This window comes from Rattus norvegicus, chromosome X (genome assembly GCF_036323735.1).
Source record: "Rattus norvegicus strain BN/NHsdMcwi chromosome X, GRCr8, whole genome shotgun sequence".
NCBI lineage: Eukaryota > Metazoa > Chordata > Mammalia > Rodentia > Muridae > Rattus > Rattus norvegicus.
The window spans coordinates 25,667,735-25,688,852 of record NC_086039.1 but is presented as its reverse complement, the minus strand read 5'-3'; positions in this window follow the sequence as shown (position 1 = coordinate 25,688,852).

The window sequence follows — 21,118 nt, the reverse complement described above, 5'->3', positions numbered from 1 at the left end:
ATGATTGAATATTCTATAAGTATCTCTTAAGTCCATTTGGTTCATAACTTGTTAGTTTCTCTGTGTCTTCATTTAATTTCTCTTTCTATGATTAGTTCATTGATGAGAGTTTGGTGTTAAAATTTCCTACTACTATTGTATGAAGTGCAATGGGTGCTTTGAACTTTAGTATGGTTTCTTTTATGATGTAGGTGCAATTTCATTTGGAGCATAGTTATTTGGGATTAAAAATTCATCCTGATGGATTTTTTCTTTAATGAATATGAAGTGTCTTTATTTTTGATGATTTTTTTATTAAAAGTCTATTTTATTCGATATTAGAATGACTACTCCAGCTTGTTTCTTTTGACCATTTGCTTGTAAAGTTGTTTGCCAGCCATTTACTCTGAGGTAGTGTCTGTCTTTGTCTTTGAGGTGTGTTTCCTGCATCAAGTAAAATGTTGGATCCTCTTTAATATCCAGTCTGTTAGCCTATGTCTTTTTATTGGGAAATTTAATCCATTGATATTGCGAGATATTAAGGAATAATTATTGATGCTTCCTTTTATTTTTGTATTTAGAGGTGGAATTATGTTTGTGTAGCTCTCTTCTTTTGGTTTCATTGCAAGGAGATTACTTTCTTGTTTTGTCTAAGGGATAGTTTCCCTCCTTGTTTAGGGTTTTCCATTGATTAGCTTTCTAGAGCTGGAATTGTAGAAAGATATTGTGTAAATTTCATTTTGTCATGGAATATCTTGGTTTCTCCATCCATGTTAATAGAGAGTTTTGCTGGATATAGTAGCATGGGCCTGCATTTATGTACTCTTAGGGTCTGTATGACATCTGCCCAGGATCTTCTTGTTTTCATAGTCTGTAGTGAAAGGTCTGGTGTATATCTTATAGACCTGCCTTTATGTATTAGTTGTCCTTATTTTCTTCTTTTAATATTCTTTCTTTGATTTGTTCATTTGTTGTTTGACTATTATGTGATGGAAGGAATTGCTTTTCTGGTCCAATCTATTTGGAGTACTGTAGGCTTCTCGTATGTTTATGGGCTTCTCTTTCTTTAGTTTAGGGAAGTTTTCTATAATTTTGTTGAATATATTTACTAACCCTTTGAGTTGGGAGTCTTCACTCCCTCTATACCTATTATCCTTAGGTTTGATCTTCTCATTTTGTTCTCGATTTCCTCAATGTTTTGAGTTAGGAGCTTTTTATCTTTTGCATTTTCTTTGACTGATGTGTTAATATTTTTATCGTATTTTCTGCTCCTGAGATTCTCTCTTCTATCTCTTGTATTCTGTTTGTGATGCTGGCATCTAGGACTCCTGATCTTTTCGCTAGGTTCTCTATCTCCAGGGTAGTCTCCCTTTGTGCTTTCTTTATTTTTTCTATTTCTATCTTTAAATCCTGGATGGTTTTCTTCAATTCCTTCACCTGTTTTGTTGTGCTTTCCTGTAATTCTTTATGGGATTTTTGTGTTTCCTCTTTAAGTGCTTCTCCTAGTTACTTGTGTTGTCCTGTCTCTTTAAGGGAGTTATTTATGTCCTTCTTAAAGTCCTCCATCATCATCATAAAATGTGATTTTAAATCTAAATCTTGCTTTTCTGCTTTACTTGGATATCCAGTATTTTCTTTGGTGGGAGAACTGGGCTCTAATTATGCCAAGTAGTCTTGGTTTATGTTGCTTAGGTTCCTGTGCTTGCCTCTCACCATCTGGTTGTCTCTTTTGTTAGTTTTTCTTGCTGTTTCTGACAGTGGCTTGACCCTCTTTAGGCCTGAGTGTCAGCATTCCTATAGACCTGTTTTCCTGTTTTCTTTCAGCTAGTTCTGGAAACAGAGTACTCTGCTATCAGATGTGTAGGTGCTCATGGTATCTGGCTCTCAGCTCTTGGTGTGGGTAGGAACCAGAAAGGTCCTGCCCCTGACTGCTCCTAGGTCCCTGTGCCCAGAGGATACAGATGGCACTAGGCAATTTCCTCTTGGGTCAGGAATGTGGGCAAAGAATATTCTCCTCTGATTTATCAGGAGTGTCTGCACTTCTGAGGTCCCAGCTCTCCCCCACACAGGATTTGGTTGCAGGGAGCTGTTTGACTGGTTCAGTTCAGTTCCAGCCACAGGCCTAGATGGTGTGTGTGTGGGGGGGGGGGGTTTCCTGCCATTCATTGCTCCTATATTCCTGTGTCCAGAGGCATTATTCAGTTTCCTTTTGGGCCAGGAATGTGGGCAAAAAGTTAGGCAGAAGTGGCAGTCTGTCCTGTGGTCTCAGGATTGGTCAGGTCTCTCCCCCATGGGCTTGGGTACAGGGAGCTGTGAGATGGGATCAGTTCAGTTCTGCTGGGCACAGCCCTTAAATTTCTACTAATATACAATAATTCAAACAAGATGACTTAAATTTTTATTAATATACAATAATTCATAAAAGACATTAAATTTTTATTAATGTAAAACAATTAAAACCATAAATTTCTAGCAATATGCATTTATTCAAACAACTTTAAATTTTTCAATATCCAATGATTAAGTAAAAAACTTAAATTTCTATTAATATACAATATTTAACAAACACTGTAAATTTATATTAATATGCAGTAAATCAAATATGACAACTTTAAAATTTATCAATATGCAATAATTTAAAGTACACTTAATTTCTATTACTATACTATAATTCATACAAAATGACTTTAAATTTCTTTCATTATACAATAATTGAACAAAAATATAAAAATTTTATTAATATATAACACTTAAACCAAAACTTTAAATTTATAGTAATATACAATAATTCTAATAAAATGATTTTGATTTTTTTGCTTAAAGAATTTTAATTATTTTTAAAGATTTATTTATTATTGTATTTACACAAGTACACTGTAGCTGTTTCAGACACACTAGAAGAGGGCATCATATCTCATTACAGATTGTTGTGAGCCAACATATGGTTGTTGGGGAATTGAACTCAGAACCTCTGGAAGAGCAGTCAGTGCCCTTACCCACTGAGTCATCTCTCTTGCCCTCAAATTTCTATTAATGTACAGTAATTCAAATGAAAAACTTTACAATTCTATTATTGTACAACCTTTAAAAAGTATAAATTTCTAATAATATGCAAGCATTCAAACAGATGACTTTAAATTTCTATCAATATCCATTAATTCAAAAAAGACTTAATTATCTAGTAATTTAATTAAATAAAGACTTTAAATTTATATTAATATACAATGACTCCAAACAACTTTAAATTTCTTTTAATATACAATAATTAAACAAAACCATTAAATTCAAATTGAATTTATTTTTCTACATATAACAATTAAGCAAGAACACTAAATTTCTATATACAATAATTCAAACAAAAGGAATTTAAATATCTACTAATGTAAAACAATTAAAAACCATTAATTTTTAGTAATATGCATATTCAAACAACTTTAAATTTTATGAATATCCAATAATTAAATAAAAACCTTAAATTTATATTACTATATAATAATTCAATTAAAGAGACTTTAAATTTCTAACAATATATGATAATTAGAAAGCATTAAATTTCCATTAATATACTAAAATTCATACAAAATGACTTAAAATTTCTATCAATATTCAATAATTGAACAAAACAAACTTAGTTTTTATCAATAAACAATATTTTCACAAACATAAATTTCAATTAATTGCAATTATTCAAACAAATTAAAATTAAATTTCTATCAATATAGAATAATTAAACAAAAGCCTAAAATGTCTCTTAATATACAGTAAACAAAACTTAAAATTCTGTCAATATCCAATAAACAAAAACCTTTAAATTCTATTAATATATAATATTACAAAGAAAATGACTTTAAATTTCTATTAATATACAATAATTAAACAAAACAAACTTCAATTCCTATCAATATACAATAATTGAGCAAAACAACCTTAAATTTTCATCAATATACATTAATCAATAAAACAACCTACAATCCTAGACAATAACAACCATAATACATCAAGGGACTCATAACACCCACCCCAATAGAAAGAGAGAGAGAGAGAGAGAGAGAGAGAGAGAGAGAGAGAGAGAGAGAGAGAGAGAGGGAGATTTGCTTCCAGGAGAATTGAGGCAAAGAATTCCTGTTTTTTGTCCCCCACTCAAAAAACAATGGTTAGTCTGAAAGAAACTAGCTGTATCATTTATTGCCCATTCTCTGTTTTTATCCAGTCTCTATGTGTTTGTTCATTAGGGCTAGCCCATTAGAAGTTAATTTGCATGCAAGCATTGAAGAAATCAGCAACTGAGACAGTCTTTGAATCACCTGGGCGATTTCCTTTGTGAAGACAATCTTTTTTTTTTTTTTTATTAACTTGAGTATTTCTTATATACATTTCGAGTGTTATTCCCTTTCCCGGTTTCCGGGCAAACATCCCCCTCCCCCCTCCCCTTCCTTATGGGTGTTCCCCTCCCAACCCTCCCCCCATTGCCGCCCTCCCCCCATAGACTAGTTCACTGGGGGTTCAGTCTTAGCAGGACCCAGGGCTTCCCCTTCCACTGGTGCTCTTACTAGGATATTCATTGCTACCTATGGGGTCAGAGTCCAGGGTCAGTCCATGTATAGTCTTTAGGTAGTGGCTTAGTCCCTGGAAGCTCTGGTTGCTTGGCATTGTTGTACTTTTGGGGTCTCGAGCCCCTTCAAGCTCTTCCAGTTCATTCTCTGATTCCTTCAATAGAGGACCTATTCTCAGTTCAGTGGTTTGCTGCTGGCATTCGCCTCTGTATTTGCTGTATTCCGGCTGTGTCTCTCAGGAGCGATCTACGTCCGGCTCCTGTCGGTCTGCACTTCTTTGCTTCATCCATCTTGTCTAATTGGGTGGCTGTATATGTATGGGCCACATGTGGGGCAGGCTCTGAATGGGTGTTCCTTAAGTCTCTGTTTTAATCTTTGCCTCTCCCTTCCCTGACAAGGGTATTCTTTTTCCTCATTTAAAGAAGGAGTGAAGCATTCACATTTTGATCATCCGTCTTGAGTTTCGTTTGTTCTAGGGATCTAGGGTAATTCAAGCATTTGGGCTAATAGCCACTTATCAATGAGTGCATACCATGTATGTCTTTCTGTGATTGGGTTAGCTCACTCAGGATGATATTTTCCAGTTCCAACCATTTGCCTACGAATTTCATAAACTCGTTGTTTTTGATAGCTGAGTAATATTCCATTGTGTAGATGTACCACATTTTCTGTACCCATTCCTCTCCTGAAGGGCATCTGGGTTCTTTCCATTTTCTGGCTATTATACATAAGGCTGCGATGAACATAGTGGAGCACGTGTCTCTTTTATATGTTGAGGCATCTTTTGGGTATATGCCCAAGAGAGGTATAGCTGGATCCTCAGGCAGTTCAATGTCCAATTTTCTGAGGAACCTCCAGACTGATTTCCAGAATGGTTTTACCAGTCTGCAATCCCACCAACAATGGTGGAGTGTTCCTCTTTCTCCACATCCTCGCCACCATCTGCTGTCACCTGAGTTTTTGATCTTAGCCAATCGCACTGGTGTGAGGTGAAATCTCAGGGTTGTTTTGATTTGCATTTCCCTTATGACTAAAGATGTTGAACATTTCTTTAGGTGTTTCTCAGCCATTCGGCATTCCTCAGCTGTGAATTCTTTGATTAGCTCTGAACCCCATTTTTTAATAGGGTTATTTGTTTCCCTGCGGTCTAACTTCTTGAGTTCTTTGTATATTTCGGATATAAGGCCTCTATCTGTTGTAGGATTGGTAAAGATCTTTTCCCAATCTGTTGGTTGCCGTTTTGTCCTAACCACAGTGTCCTCTGCCTTACAGAAGCTTTGCAGTTTTATGAGATCCCATTTGTCGATTCTTGATCTTAGAGCATAAGCCATTGGTGTTTTGTTCAGGAAATTTTTTCCAGTGCCCATGTGTTCCAGATGTTTCCCTAGTTTTTCTTCTATTAGTTTGAGTGTGTCTGGTTTGATGTGGAGGTCCTTGATCCACTTGGACTTAAGCTTTGTACAGGGTGATAAGCATGGATCGATCTGCATTCTTCTACATGTTGCCCTCCAGTTGAACCAGCACCATTTGCTAAAAATGCTATCTTTTTTCCATTGGATGGTTTTGGCTCCTTTGTCAAAAATCAAGTGACCATAGGTGTGTGGGTTCATTTCTGGGTCTTCAATTCTATTCCATTGGTCTATCTGTCTGTCTCTGTACCAATACCATGCAGTTTTTATCACTATTGCTCTATAATACTGCTTGAGTTCAGGGATAGTGATTCCCCCTGAAGTCCTTTTATTGTTGAGGATAGCTTTAGCTATCCTGGGTTTTTTGTTATTCCAGATGAATTTGCAAATTGTTCTGTCTAACTCTTTGAAGAATTGGATTGGTATTTTGATGGGGATTGCATTGAATCTGTAGATTGCTTTTGGTAAAATGGCCATTTTTACTATATTAATCCTGCCAATCCATGAGCATGGGAGATCTTTCCATCTTCTGAGGTCTTCTTCAATTTCTTTCCTCAGTGTCTTGAAGTTCTTATTGTACAGATCTTTTACTGGCTTGGTTAAAGTCACACCGAGGTACTTTATATTATTTGGGTCTATTATGAAGGGTGTCATTTCCCTAATTTCTTTCTCAGCTTGTTCTCTTTTGTATAGAGGAAGGCAACTGATTTATTTGAGTTAATTTTATACCCAGCCACTTTGCTGAAGTTGTTTATCAGCTTTAGTAGTTCTCTGGTGGAACTTTTGGGATCACTTAAATATACTATCATGTCATCTGCAAATAGTGATATTTTGACCTCTTCTTTTCCGATCTGTATCCCCTTGATCTCCTTTTGTTATCTGATTGCTCTGGCTAGAACTTCAAGAACTATATTGAATAAGTAGGGAGAGAGTGGGCAGCCTTGTCTAGTCCCTGATTTTAGTGGGATTGCTTCAAGTTTCTCTCCATTTAGTTTAATGTTAGCAACTGGTTTGCTGTATATGGCTTTTACTATGTTTAGGTATGGGCCTTGAATTCCTATTCTTTCCAGGACTTTTATCATGAAGGGGTGTTGAATTTTGTCAAATGCTTTCTCAGCATCTAATGAAATGATCATGTGGTTCTCTTCTTTCAGTTGTTTATATAATGGATCACGTTGATGGTTTTCCGTATATTAAACCATCCCTGCATGCCTGGGATGAAGCCTACTTGATCATGGTGGATGATTGTTTTGATGTGCTCTTGAATTCCGTTTCCCAGAATTTTATTGAGTATTTTTGCGTCGATATTCATAAGGGAAATTGGTCTGAAGTTCTCTTTCTTTGTTGTGTCTTTGTGTGGTTTAGGTATAAGAGTAATTGTGGCTTCGTAGAAGGAATTCGGTAGTGCTCCATCTGTTTCAATTTTGTGGAATAGTTTGGATAATATTGGTATGACGTCTTCTATGAAGGTTTGATAGAATTCTGCACTAAACCCGTCTCGACCTGGGCTCTTTTTGGTTGGGAGACCTTTAATGACTGCTTCTATTTCCTTAGGAGTTATGGGGTTATTTAACTGGTTTATCTGTTCCTGATTTAACTTCGATACCTGGTATCTGTGTAGGAAATTGTCCATTTCCTGAAGATTTTCAAATTTTGTTGAATATAGGTTTTCATTGTAAGACCTGATGATTTTTTGAATTTCCTCTGAATCTGTAGTTATGTCTCCCTTTTCATTTCTGATTTTGTTAATTTGGACGCACTCTCTGTGTCCTCTTGTTAGTCTGGCTAAGGGTTTATCTATCCTGTTGATTTTCTCAAAGAACCAACTTTTGGTTGTGTTGATTCTTTCTATGGTCCTTTTTGTTTCTACTTGGTTGATTTCAGCTCTGAGTTTGATTATTTCCTGCCTTCTACTCCTCCTGGGTGTATTTGCTTCTTTTTGTTCTAGAGCTTTTAGGTGTGCTGTCAAGCTGCTGACATATGCTCTTTCCTGTTTCTTTCTTCAGGCACTCAGCGCTATGAGTTTTCCTCTTAGCACAGCTTTCATTGTGTCCCATAAGGTTGAGTATGTTGTATCTTCATTTTCATTAAATTCTAAAAAGTTTTTAATTTCTTTCTTTATTTCTTCCTTGACCAGGTTATCATTGAGCAGAGCATTGTTCAATTTCCACGTATATGTGGGCATTCTTCCCTTATTGTTATTGAAGACCAGTTTTAGGCCGTGGTGGTCCGATAGCACGCATGGGATTATTTCTATCTTTCTGTACCTGTTGAGGCCCGTTTTTTGACCAATTATATGGTCAATTTTGGAGAAAGTACCATGAGGAGCTGAGAAGAAGGTATATCCTTTTGCGTTAGGATAGAATGTTCTATAAATATCCGTTAAGTCCATTTGGCTCATGACTTCTCTTAGTCTGTCGACATCACTGTTTAATTTCTGTTTCCATGATCTGTCCATTGATGAGAGTGGGGTGTTGAAATCTCCCACTATTATTGTGTGAGGTGCAATGTGTGTTTTGAGCTTTAGTAAGGTTTCTTTTACGTATGTAGGTGCCCTTGTATTTGGGGCATAGATATTTAGGATTGAGAGTTCATCTTGGTGGATTTTTCCTTTGATGAATATGAAGTGTCCTTCCTTATCTTTTTTGATGACTTTTAGTTGGAAATTGATTTTATTTGATATTAGAATGGCTACTCCAGCTTGCTTCTTCTGACCATTTGCTTGGAAAGTTGTTTTCCAGCCTTTCACTCTGAGGTAGTGTCTGTCTTTGTCTCTGAGGTGTGTTTCCTGTAGGCAGCAGAATGCAGGGTCCTCGTTGCGTATCCAGTTTGTTAATCTATGTCTTTTTATTGGGGAGTTGAGGCCATTGATATTGAGAGATATTAAGGAATAGTGATTATTGTTTCCCTTTATATTCATATTTGGATGTGAGGTTATGTTTGTGTGCTTTCATTCTCTTTGTTTTGTTGCCAAGACGATTAGTTTCTTGCTTCTTCTAGGTTATAGCTTGCCTCCTTATGTTGGGCTTTACCATTTATTATCCTTTGTAGTGCTGGATTTGTAGAAAGATATTGTATAAATTTGGTTTTGTCATGGAATATCTTGGTTTCTCCATCAATGTTAATTGAGAGTTTTGCTGGATACAGTAACCTGGGCTGGCATTTGTGTTCTCTTAGGGTCTGTATGACATCAGTCCAGGATCTTCTGGCCTTCATAGTTTCTGGCGAGAAGTCTGGTGTGATTCTGATAGGTCTGCCTTTATATGTTACTTGACCTTTTTCCCTTACTGCTTTTAATATTCTTTCTTTATTTTGTGCGTTTGGTGTTTTGACAATTATGTGACGGGAGGTGTTTCTTTTCTGGTCCAATCTATTTGGAGTTCTGTAGGCTTCTTGTATGTCTATGGGTATCTCTTTTTTTAGGTTAGGGAAGTTTTCTTCTATGATTTTGTTGAAGATATTTTCTGGTCCTTTGAGCTGGGAGTCTTCACTCTCTTCTATACCTATTATCCTTAGGTTTGATCTTCTCATTGCGTCCTGGATTTCCTGTATGTTTTGGACCAGTAGCTTTTTCCGCTTTACATTATCTTTGACAGTTGAGTCAATGATTTCTATGGAATCTTCTGCTCCTGAGATTCTCTCTTCCATCTCTTGTATTCTGTTGGTGAAGCTTGTATCTACAGCTCCTTGTCTCTTCTTTTGGTTTTCTATATCCAGGGTTGTTTCCATTTGTTCTTTCTTGATTGCTTCTATTTCCATTTTTAATTCCTTCAACTGTTTGATTGTGTTTTCCTGGAATTCTTTCAGGGATTTTTGCGATTCCTCTCTGTAGGCTTCTACTTGTTTATTAATGTTTTCCTGTGTTTCCCTAAGTGTGTTCATGTCTTTCTTGAAGTCCTCCAGCATCATGATCAAATATGATTTGAAACTAGATCTTGCTTTTCTGGTGTGTTTGGATATTCCATGTTTGTTTTGGTGGGAGAATTGGGCTCCGATGATGGCATGTATTCTTGGTTTCTGTTGCTTGGGTTCCTGCGCTTGCCTCTTGCCATCAGATTATCTCTAGTGTTACTTTGTTCTGCTATTTCTGACAGTGGCTAGACTGTCCCATAAGCCTGTGTGTCAGGAGTGCTGTAGACCTGTTTTCCTCTCTTTCAGTCAGTTATGGGGACAGAGTGTTCTGCTTTCGGGCGTGTAGTTTTTCCTCTCTACAGGTCTTCAGCTGTTCCTGTGGGCCTGTGTCTTGAGTTCACCAGGCAGCTTTCTTGCAGCAGAAAATTTGGTCTTACCTGTGGTCCCGAGGCTCAAGTTCGCTCGTGGGGTGCTGCCCAGGGGCTCTCTGCAGCGGCAGCAACCAGGAAGACCTGTGCCGCTCCTTCCGGGAGCTTCAGTGCACCAGGGTTCCAGATGGTCTTTGGCTTTTTCCTCTGGCGTCCGAGATGTGTGTGCAGGGAGCAGTCTCTTCTGGTTTCCCAGGCTTGTCTGCCTCTCTGAAGGTTTAGCTCTCCCTCCCACGGGATTTGGGTGCAGAGAACTGTTTATCCGGTCTGTTTCTTTCAGGTTCCGGAGGTGTCTCAGGCAGGTGTCCTGCCGCTCCTGGGCCCTCCCCAACGGGAGCCCAGAGGCCTTATACAGTTTCCTCTTGGGCCAGGGATGTGGGCAGGGGTGAGCAGTGTTGGTGGTCTCTTCCGCTCTGCAGCCTCAGGAGTGCCCACCTGACCAGGCGGTTGGGTCTCTCTCTCACCGGGTCTGGGAGCAGAGAGCTGCTGCGGGCCGGGATCCGCGGGTGTGGGACTTGTGAAGACATTCTTATCTCAGCTGGTAAGATGTTTTCACAGGTCAGAACTAGTTTTTATAAGTTTTGCTGGTAACTATATATTTTCATTCCCTGTAGATATATAAACATGACAACATCCCACCACATCTTAAAACTATTACTGGTTCCCATTCTAATCCCAACACATACACATCCTCATAGCATATAGATTGGCTTAGTTCCTCGGTTTTTTTAACCCAATGTCTCTCAGCTGCTCTGGTTCATTTTCAAAAATTAAGAAAATTGAGTGTTATCAAAGCATTATTTTGTATGTCCCACAGGGTGTTTTTCTCCATTTTTGTTAGTAAGCATGTCCTTTAAGGTATGATTGGTTCTTTCTATAACTGCATATCCTGTGGGGTTGTGTGTTATAGTAGTAACATGCCTCATTTTATAATATGCAAAGAATTGCTTCATGTTACTGGGTACATATGTGGAAGCATTATGAACTTTAATTTGTGCAGGTTTCTCCTTAATTGCCATCATTTCCAATAAATATGTCATTGCACAATCAGCCTTTTCATATGCAGGTTTGCATTCAAAGCCTGAGTATGTGTAAATGGTACAGTGTATAGACCTTTGATTTCCAAATTCTGCAAGAACAATGATGTGTTGGAAATCTAGCTATGCAGGCCTCCATCACTGTCGGTTGAGTTATATTTATAGTCACTCTAAAGAACACATGTCCTTGCATAAGTCTTCCTTCAATAAAACACGACATAAATCTGTCTTTGCAAAACTCAGTGTGAGTTTGTACCAGCTGAAGTACCCCAGTTATAGGACTATGAGTATAAGCAGAATTGGTCAACTCTTCAAAATTGTGCAGATTATACATGGGTATCCTTTGTGTCCAAGACTGATCCTTTCCCTACAGTCCCATCTCGTAATCACAAGCCTCCTGCTGGTCACATAGAACCTGCTCTGGTCTTCCCTTTTTAGTATTCCCAAACACAAGCCCAACTCTGCTGTGTGCACACTTCTAGATAGTGGTTCTCTAGACTCATTTGCTAGACTACAATTTATGACACAGACTGCCTGGCTTTGAGACTCTCAGAATGTTTACCTGGACTCCATTAAACTTGAAAACTTGCATCATTTTTTCATCAGATTTCACATTATGTGGAACATGTTGCCACATTCTTCTATCAGTTGTGATAGAGCCTCACCATGATTGTGTGCTTTGTATTGACTTGACACAATCTACAGTCATCTGAGTACATTCTTCCTTGAGGTGGTCTAGAAAACACATTTTGAGAGCTAACTGGATCAATGATTCTCATGATGGAGCATACTATGGGTGTTACCAAGATTTGGGAGGTGATTCTGTGTTGTAGAAGAAGGCAAGACAAGATACCTATTGAGCGCAAAGCATTATGTAGTATTCCTTAGTACTATCTGCCTCTGTTCTTGCCTCTAGATCCCTTACTTGATTCCAGATCTGTGTTCTCACAGTCAAGTTCCTGCCCTGATTATTCTGGTAAGGTTTCTCAAAATGAAGCCCTATGGCTCTTCACTATATTGAGAGACATACAGCTCAGCCATTGTCCATTGTTGGTGAGCTCTAGAGAAGTTCCCTTGCCTGTGGCATCTTCACTGTGTTAGGATAGCTCTGAGCACACAGATTCTGCATTATCTCTTTTGAATACCTGGGGAACCAAGATATCCATTCCACCCACACACTGTTTAGCCAAACAGTGGATGCAGATTTCTATAAACTTCTTTGCTCAAATTGTTTTCACTGAATCTGTCTTGTCTACACCATGAACACAACATCAGGCATTGATTATATTGTACAACTTTAGCATCTAACTTCTTTAATTGCTTCTCTAGGCTCTGCTTCATTTACTCTACATTCATGATGAGATCTACAGAATTGGACTTCTAGTACCTTCCTTATGCTTCCATTCTTGGCTTTCCTCATCTATCCCTGGAACCAATTTCCTGGTGAGTTCACTAAGTACTGAGACCACAATAGTAATCTCCGTTGGTTGAGACCTATTTAAACATCTACAGATTACCCATGGGTATCCTTTTTGGGCAAATCTAAACTGTGAATTCCAGTGCTATCTCCTATTTGCAGGACTCCCCTTGGTCACCCAATAGCTGCCTTGGACTTCCAAGTTTAGAATTCCCAAAGAAAACTTCAATTCTGCTGTGTCCTCCTTCTCAGACAGTGCTTCTCCAGACCTATCTGCTGGACATCCAGTTCTGACATAGATTGCCTGGCTCTGAGCTTCTCAGAATGTTTGTCTGGATTCTATTAACCCTGAAATCTTGCATCAGTTATTTTCATTGAGTCAGTACCATATGGACCATGTTGCCACATTCTTTTCCATGTGTAATAGAGCCTCACAATGATGGCCTGTGTTGTCATCTAGAATCATTTGAGAAGGAACCTCAATTTAAACCACTCCTCCATTAAATGGTTTGTAAGAAATCCCATTGAGAGTACCCATGAGTAATGATTCTTAAGGTAGTTTGGAGGCCTCTTTGAGTGTTGCTACCTTCGGGAAGTGGTTCTGGGTTGTATACGAGGGCAAACTGAAGTAACTATTTAGTGAAAAGCATTATATATTATTCCTTAGTGTTATCTGTTTTGTTCTTGACCCTAGATTTCTTTCTTCCTTGAGTTATGAAATTTGTTCTGTCAGTGATGGACTGTGAAGGTCCTGCCATATGGTAAGTTTTCTGAATTAAACCCAACTGTGCTATTCCCAATATGTAGATACATTCAATTCATCCATTCATTTTGTTGCTAAGCTCTCATGAATCTCCCTTTCTAGTGATATTATCACTGTGACAGGCTATTTCTTGTCACACACATTTTCTACTGCCTTCTGAATTCCTAGAGAACCAATCTATCCTTTCCACTTCCACATGTTAATGCCTAACTGTGAATGCATTTCTCTCAACATATCTGCCTGAATAGCTTCACACAATCCTAGGCCTATGCCCCCTTATGCAGCCTTTGCATCTAAGTTCATTTGCTCCTCTAGCTCCCAACTTTCTGCTCGATTTTAATACTCCCAGTTCTATTGGATGAACAGTGCATGTACCAGGCTTTCATGGAGAGATCTACAGACCTTTGACTTGAAGATCTTTCAATCTTTTTGTGCTTGGCTACAGGAATCCAGCATTGTAGCCAATTTCCTGGTGAGTTCCCTCTATAGTGAATCCATAAACATAGCCCTAATGGAAGAAATTCTAGATAAATATGTTCATATTACACATGAGGGTCCAATTGGGCAGGTCTGAAATTGACCTCCCAGTACCATGTACTACAACTAGACTCCCTCAGAGTCTAGAGCACCTGCACTGTGTTTATTTGTTTATTTTGACTAATACTAACCACATTCTGCTCTGTGCATTTTTCCTGACCATGAATGTGCTTCATCTGGTTGTGACCACAATCTTTGTTGAAACTGTAGACCCTTTGTGTCCAGGCTTTAATTCCTGTCACAAAAGTGATACAATCGATTTCCTTGGGGATTCCCCCCTGATCAAGCCTGATTGTGACAATTTTGTACTCTAAACTCTAGTTCTGTTTTTTCAGGTCTAGAATACTGGTCTTACCGGTTGAGCTTCACTGATTTCAGGACCATTATTACATGATTGTTTATTGTTAAATAGCCCCTACAACCAACTTCTCATGGCAGGTTCTGGAAGAACCAAGACCACATGTAAGGGATATTTTTCAAGCCAGTACCTTGTAAGCATTCTGATTTTCCTCTTTAGTTCCTCAGATACTTAACTACCATACAGATTTGCTCACACCCATGCCTATATCCTATGCTGTAGTACAGGTAAAATTTTTCTCTAATACTTATACCAAAAACAGGAGCCATGCATAATTTACAAAGTCTAGACTTTGAACTTAATGTACTGATGAAAGATTGGCTTTTCTTAGGAGCATTCTCCTGAGTCTTGGATACCACTCACTACCAGCCCAAACATACCTCATAAATATCCTGCAATGCTTTCTGAAGTCACGTCCCCCCAAAATAAGCACATTGTCACCATGTCAACTGTTCATGTTCTTAATCTATATCCACAGGTTGCATACCAGATTGACAGATCAGAAGACCTGGAAATTCATCATCCAGCTTCAGGCCATGCTGCAGATGTTCTAATGTCCAGCTTCAGATGGTCAAAGCCTACAACAGTTTTACCTTTACCTTGTGAAGTACAGAGCAACTTTACCACTGTTATCATAGTCCACAATCTACCACATCTATAGAATATTTGTCCTTGTATTGTCTGTTTCATACTGACTGAATATAGATTGTCTGGGCCATTTCTCTATTCCCATGTGCACTTCTGAATGAACACCTTTCTTGCCATATTTGCACTATGAGAATCAAGGAACTGTGGGAGAATCTTTCCCATCCTCACAGACCTAGCCCAATCAAGCAGTTGCTGAACATGTCCTCCCCCACGATCAGGTGCCAGATGATATCCAGGCTTTACCTACTTATCTTCTCATAATGTCCCCCTAGAGTTTCATAGCTAAACTCCCAGCATTACCTCTGGTCAGTAAACTACTGAAACAATTTTCAAGATTTTGTTATAAATCAAAACCTGCTTACACCATCTCAATTTGTCAGCTTCTAGCTGTTGTTGGATAGCTCTAGGACTTGTTAGAATAGTGAGTGCTCTAAGTCATTTGAGCATTTGAGCTAATATCAACTTGTCAATGAATGCATACCATGCATGTTTTTCTGTGATTGGGTTACTTCACTCAGGATGATATTTTCTAGTTCCATCCATTTGCCTATGAATTTCATAAAGTCATTCTTTTTTATAGCTGAGTAGTACACCATTGTGTAGATTTACAATATTTTGTATCCATTCCTCAGTTGAAGGGCATCTGGCTATTTCCAGCTTCTGGCTATTATAAATAAGGCTGCTATGAACATAGTGGAACATGTGTCTTTGTTGTATGTTGGAGCATCTTTTGGGTATATGCACAAGAGAGGTATAGCTGGGTCCTCAGGTAGTCCTCAATGTCCAATTTTCTGAGGAACCTCCAGACTCATTTCCAGAGAGATTGTACCAGTTTGCAATCCCACCTCTCAGTCATTTGATTTTCCTCAGCTGTGAATTCTTTTTTAGCTCTGTACCCCATTTTTAACAGGGTTATTGGGCTCTCTGGAGTCTACCTTCATGAGTTCTTTGTATATTTTGGATATTGCTCCTCTACTGGATGTAGGATTGGGAAAGAACTTTTCCCAATCTGTTGGTTGGAGTTTTGTCCTAACAACAGTGTCCTTTGCCTTACAGAAGCTTTGCAGCTTTATAAAATCCCATTTGTCAATTTTTTATCTTTGAGCATAAGCCATTGGTGTTTTGTTCAGGAAATTTTCCCCAGTGCCCATGTGTTCAAGACTCTTTCCCACTTCTCTTCTATATAATTTGAGTGTATCTGGTTTGATGTGGAGGTCCTTGATCCACTTGTTCTTAAGCTTTGTATGGTGATTAAAAATGGATTGATTTGCATTCTTCTATATGCTGACCTCCAATTGAACCAGCACCATTTGTTTAAAATGCTATCTTTCTTCCACTGGGTGATTTTAGCTCCTTTGTCAAAGATCAAGTAACCCTAGGTGTGTAGGTTCATTTGTGGGTCTTGAAATCTGTTCCACTGGTCTATCTGCCTGTCTCTGTACCAGTACCATACAGTTTTTATGACTATTGCTCTGTAGTACTGCTTGAAGTCAGGGATGGTGAGTCCCCCAAAGGGTCACTTATTGTTGAGGATAGTTTTGCTATCCTGGGTTTTTTGTTATTCCAAATGAATTGGCAAATTGATCTTTTTATCTCTAGTAATAATTGAGTAGGAATTTTGATGGGGATTGCATTGAATCTATATTGATTTTGGCAAAAGTGCCATCTTTACTGTATTAATCCTGCCAATCCATGAGCATGGAAAATATTTCCATCTTTTGAGATCTTCCTCAATTTCCTTCTTCAGAGACTTGAAATTATTGTCAAAAAGATCTTTCACTTGCATGGTTAAATGCACACCAAGATATTTTATATTATTTGGGAGTATTGAGAAGGGTGTAATTTCCTCAATTTCTTTCTCAGCCTGTTTATCCTTTGTGTAGAGGAAGGCTACAGATTTGTTCCAGTTAATTTTATACCCTGAAACATTGCTGAAGTTTTTGATCAGCTTAAGTAGTTCTCTGGTGGAACGTTTAGGGTCAATTAAGTACACTATCATATCATCTGCAAATAGTAATATTTCAATTTCTTCCCTTCCAATTTGTATTCTTTGTCCTCCTTTTGCTGTCTGAATGCTCTGGGTAGGAATTTGAGTACTATATTGAATAACTAGGGAGACAGTGGGCAGCCTTGTCTAGTCCCTGATTTTAGTGGGATTGCTTCAAGTTTCTCTCCATTTAATTTGATGTTAGCTACGGTTTACTCTATATTACTTTTACTATATTTAGATATGGGCCTTGAATTCCTGATCTTTCCAGGACTTTTATATTGAAGGGCTGTTGAATTTTTTCAAATACTTTCCCAGGGGTTGGGGATTTAGCTCAGTGGTAGAGCGCTTGCCTAGGAAGCGCAAGGCCCTGGGTTCGGTCCCCAGCTCCGAAAAAAAAAAAAAGAATCAAATAATTTCCCAGCATCTAATGAAATGAGCATGTGGTTCTTATCTTTGTGTTTGTTTATATAGTGGATTGCATTGAAGGATTTTCATATATTAAGACATCACTGCATCCCTGGGTGAATCCTATTGATCATGATGAATGATCATTTGATATGTTCTTGGATTCGGTTTGCAAGAAATTTATTGAGTATTATTGAGGCAATATTCATAAGGGAATTTGGTCTGAAGTACTCTTTCTTTGCTGGGTCTTTGTGCAGTTTAGTTATAAGAGTAACTGTGGATTCATAGAAGGAATTTGGTAGGGCTCTGTATGTTTCAATTTTAGTATAAGGTCTTCTATGAAGGTCTGATATAATTCTGCACTGAAACCATCTGGATGTGGGCTTCTTTTGTTTAGGAGATTTTAATAAATGCTTCTATTTCGTTAGGAGGTATGGGGTTGTTAAGATGGTTTATTTGCTCCTGATTTAACTATGGTACCTGGTATCTGTCTAGAAAATTGTCTATCTCCTTCAGATTTTCCAGTTTTGTTGAATATAGGCTTTTGTAGTAGGAGCTGATGATTTCTTTTAATTTCTTCAGATTCTGTTGTTATGTCGCCCTTCTCATTTCTGATTTTCTTAATTTGGATGCAATCTCAGTGGCCTCTGGTTATTCTGGCTAAGGGTTTATATACTTCATTGAATTTCTCAAAGAATCAGCTCCTGGTTTTGTTGATTCTTTGTATAGTCCTTTTCGTTTCTACTTGGTTGATTTCAGCCCTGAGTTTGACTATTCCCTGCCTTCTACTCCTCTTGGGTTTATTTATTTCTTTTTGTTCTAGAGCTTTTAAGAGTGCTGTCAAGCTGCTGACATATGCTTTCTCCTCTTTCTGTTTGCAGGCACTCAGGGCTACGACTTTTCCTCTTAGTACTGCTTTCATTGTGTCCCATACGTTTGGGAATGTTGTATCTTCATTTTCATTAAATTCTAAGAAGTCTTTAATTTCTTTCTTTATTACTTCGATGACCAAGTTGTCATTGAGTAGAGCATTGTTCAACTTCCATATATATGTGGGCTTTCTGTCATTATTGCTGTTACTGAAGACCAGCCTTAGTGCATGATGATCTGATAGGATGCAACGGATTATTTCTATCTTCCAAGATCTGTTGAGGCCTGTTTTTTGACCAATTATATGGTCAATTTTGGAGAAGGTTACATGAAGTTCTGAGAAAAGGTATATCCTTTTGATTTAGGATGGAATGTTCTATAAATAACTGTTAAATCCATTTGGATCAAAACTTCTATTAATTTCTCTATGTCTCTGTTTAATTTCTGTTTCCATGATCTGCCCATTGATGAGAGTAGGGTGTTGAAATCCCCTAAAATTATTGTGTGAGGTGCAATGTGTACTTTGAGCTTCAGTAAGGTTTCTTTTATGAGTGTAGTTGCCCTTGCATTTGTAACATAGATATTTAGGATTGAGAGTTCATCTTGGTGGATGTTTCCTCTGTTGAAATTGAAGTGTCCTTCCTTACCTTTTTAATGACATTTGTTTGGAAGTCTATTTTATTTGATACTAGAATGACAACTCCAGTTTGTTTCTTCAGAACATTTGCTTGGAACATTTTTTCCAGCCATTTACTCTGAGGTAGTGTCTGTCTTTGTTTCTGAAGTATGTTTCCTGTATGCAGCAAAATGCTGGGTCCTCTTTACCTATCCAATTTCTTAGTCTATGTCTTTCTATTGTGGAACTGAATCCATTGATGTTGAGAGATATTAAGGAATAGTGATTGTTGCTTCCTGTTTTTTTGTTGTTAGAGGTGGAATTATGTTTGTTTGTCTCTCTTTTAGTTTCATTGCAAGGAAATTATATTCTTGCTTTCTTTACAGTGGACTTTCTCTCCTTGTGTTGGAGTTTTCTATCTTTTATCCTTTGTAGGGCTGCATTTTTAGAAAGATATTATGTAAATTTGGTTTTGTCATGGAATATCTTGGTTTCTCCATCTATGTTAATTGAGAGTTTTGCAGGATACAGTAACTTGGGCTGGCATTTGTATTCTCTTAGGGTCTATATGACATCTGACCAGGATCTTCTGGATTTCATAGTCTCTGGTGAGAAGTCCGATGTAATTCTTTTTTTTTTAAATACAGGCATTTTAATTCTAGAATATCCTCTTAAAAATGAATGTATACAGAGCAACAGGAGCCAGATGTAGATCTCTCCTGAGAGACACAGCCAGAATACAGCAAATACAGAGGCGAATGCCAGCAGCAAACCACTGAACTGAGAATAGGACCCCCGTTGAAGGAATCAGAGAAAGAACTGGAAGAGCTTGAAAGGGCTCGAGACCCCTTGTGAACAACAATGCCAAGCAACCAGAGCTTCCAGGGACTAAGCCACTACCTAAAGACTATACATGGACTGACCCTGGACTCTGACCTCATAGGTAGCAATGAATATCCTAGTAAGATCACCAGTGGAAGGGGAAGCCCTTGGTCCTGCTAAGACTGAACCGCGAGTGAACGTGATTGTTGGGGGGATGGCGGCATTGTGGGGAGGATGGGGAGGGGAACACTCATCAAGAAGGGGAGGGGGAGGGATTAGGGCGATGTTTTCCCGGAAACCAGGAAAGGGAATAACACTCGAAATGTAAATAAGAAATACTCAAGTTAATAAAAAAATTAAAAAATAAAAAAAAATGAATGCATACACATTTGTTAAAGGTAATGGACAAATAACAGAATGACAAATAACAAATTCTTATAGGTCTACCTTTATATGTCACTTGACATTTTTCCCTTACTGCTTTTAATATTATTTCTTTGTTTTGTGCATTCGGTGTTTTAACTATTATGTGATGGGGGAATTTCTCTTCTGTTCCAATCTATTTGGAGTTCTGTAGACTTCTTGTATGTTTATGAGCATCTCTTTCTTTAGGTTAGGGAAGTTTTCTCCTATAATTTTGTTGAATGTATTTACTGGTCCTATAAGTTGAAAGTCTTCACTTTTATCCTTAGGTTTGATCTTCTCAATGTGTCCTGGATTTCCTTTATCTTTTGGGCTAGTCGCTTTTTGCATTTTACATTATCTTTGACAGTTGTGTCAATGTTTTTTATGGTATCTTCTGCCCCCAAGATTCTCTCTTCTATATCATGTATTCTGTTGGTGATGTTTGTATCTATGGCTCCTTGTCTCTTCCTTTGGTTTTCTATATCCATGGTTCTCTCCCTTTGTGCTTACTTTGTTGTTTCTATTTCCATTTTCAATTCATTGGCCAGTTTGTTTGTGCTTTCCTGTAATTTTTCAGGGATTTTGGTGTTTCGTCTCTAAGGGCTTCTACATATTTACTTCTGTTTTCCTGCATTTCTTTAAGGGAGTTCTTTATGTTTTTTAAAGTCCTCCATCATTATCAAAAATGTGATTTTAAATCTAAATCTTGCTTTTCTGGTGTGTTTGGATATCCAGTATTTTCTTTGGTGGGAGAACTGGCCTCTGATGATGTCAAGTAGTCTGTTTCTTAGGTTCCTATGCTTGCCTCTAGCCATTGGGTTGTCTCTGGTGTTTGCTTGTCTTGCTGTTTCTGAGAGTGACTTGACCCTGCTCTGGCCTCTGTGTCAGCACTCCTATAGAACTGTTTTTCTGTTTTCTTTCAGCCTTTCTTGAGAACAGGTGCTCTGATTTCAGGTGTGTTGGCACTCCTAGAGACTGTCTTCCAGCTCTAGGCATGGGCAGGAATCAAAGGGTCCTGCCCCTGATTGT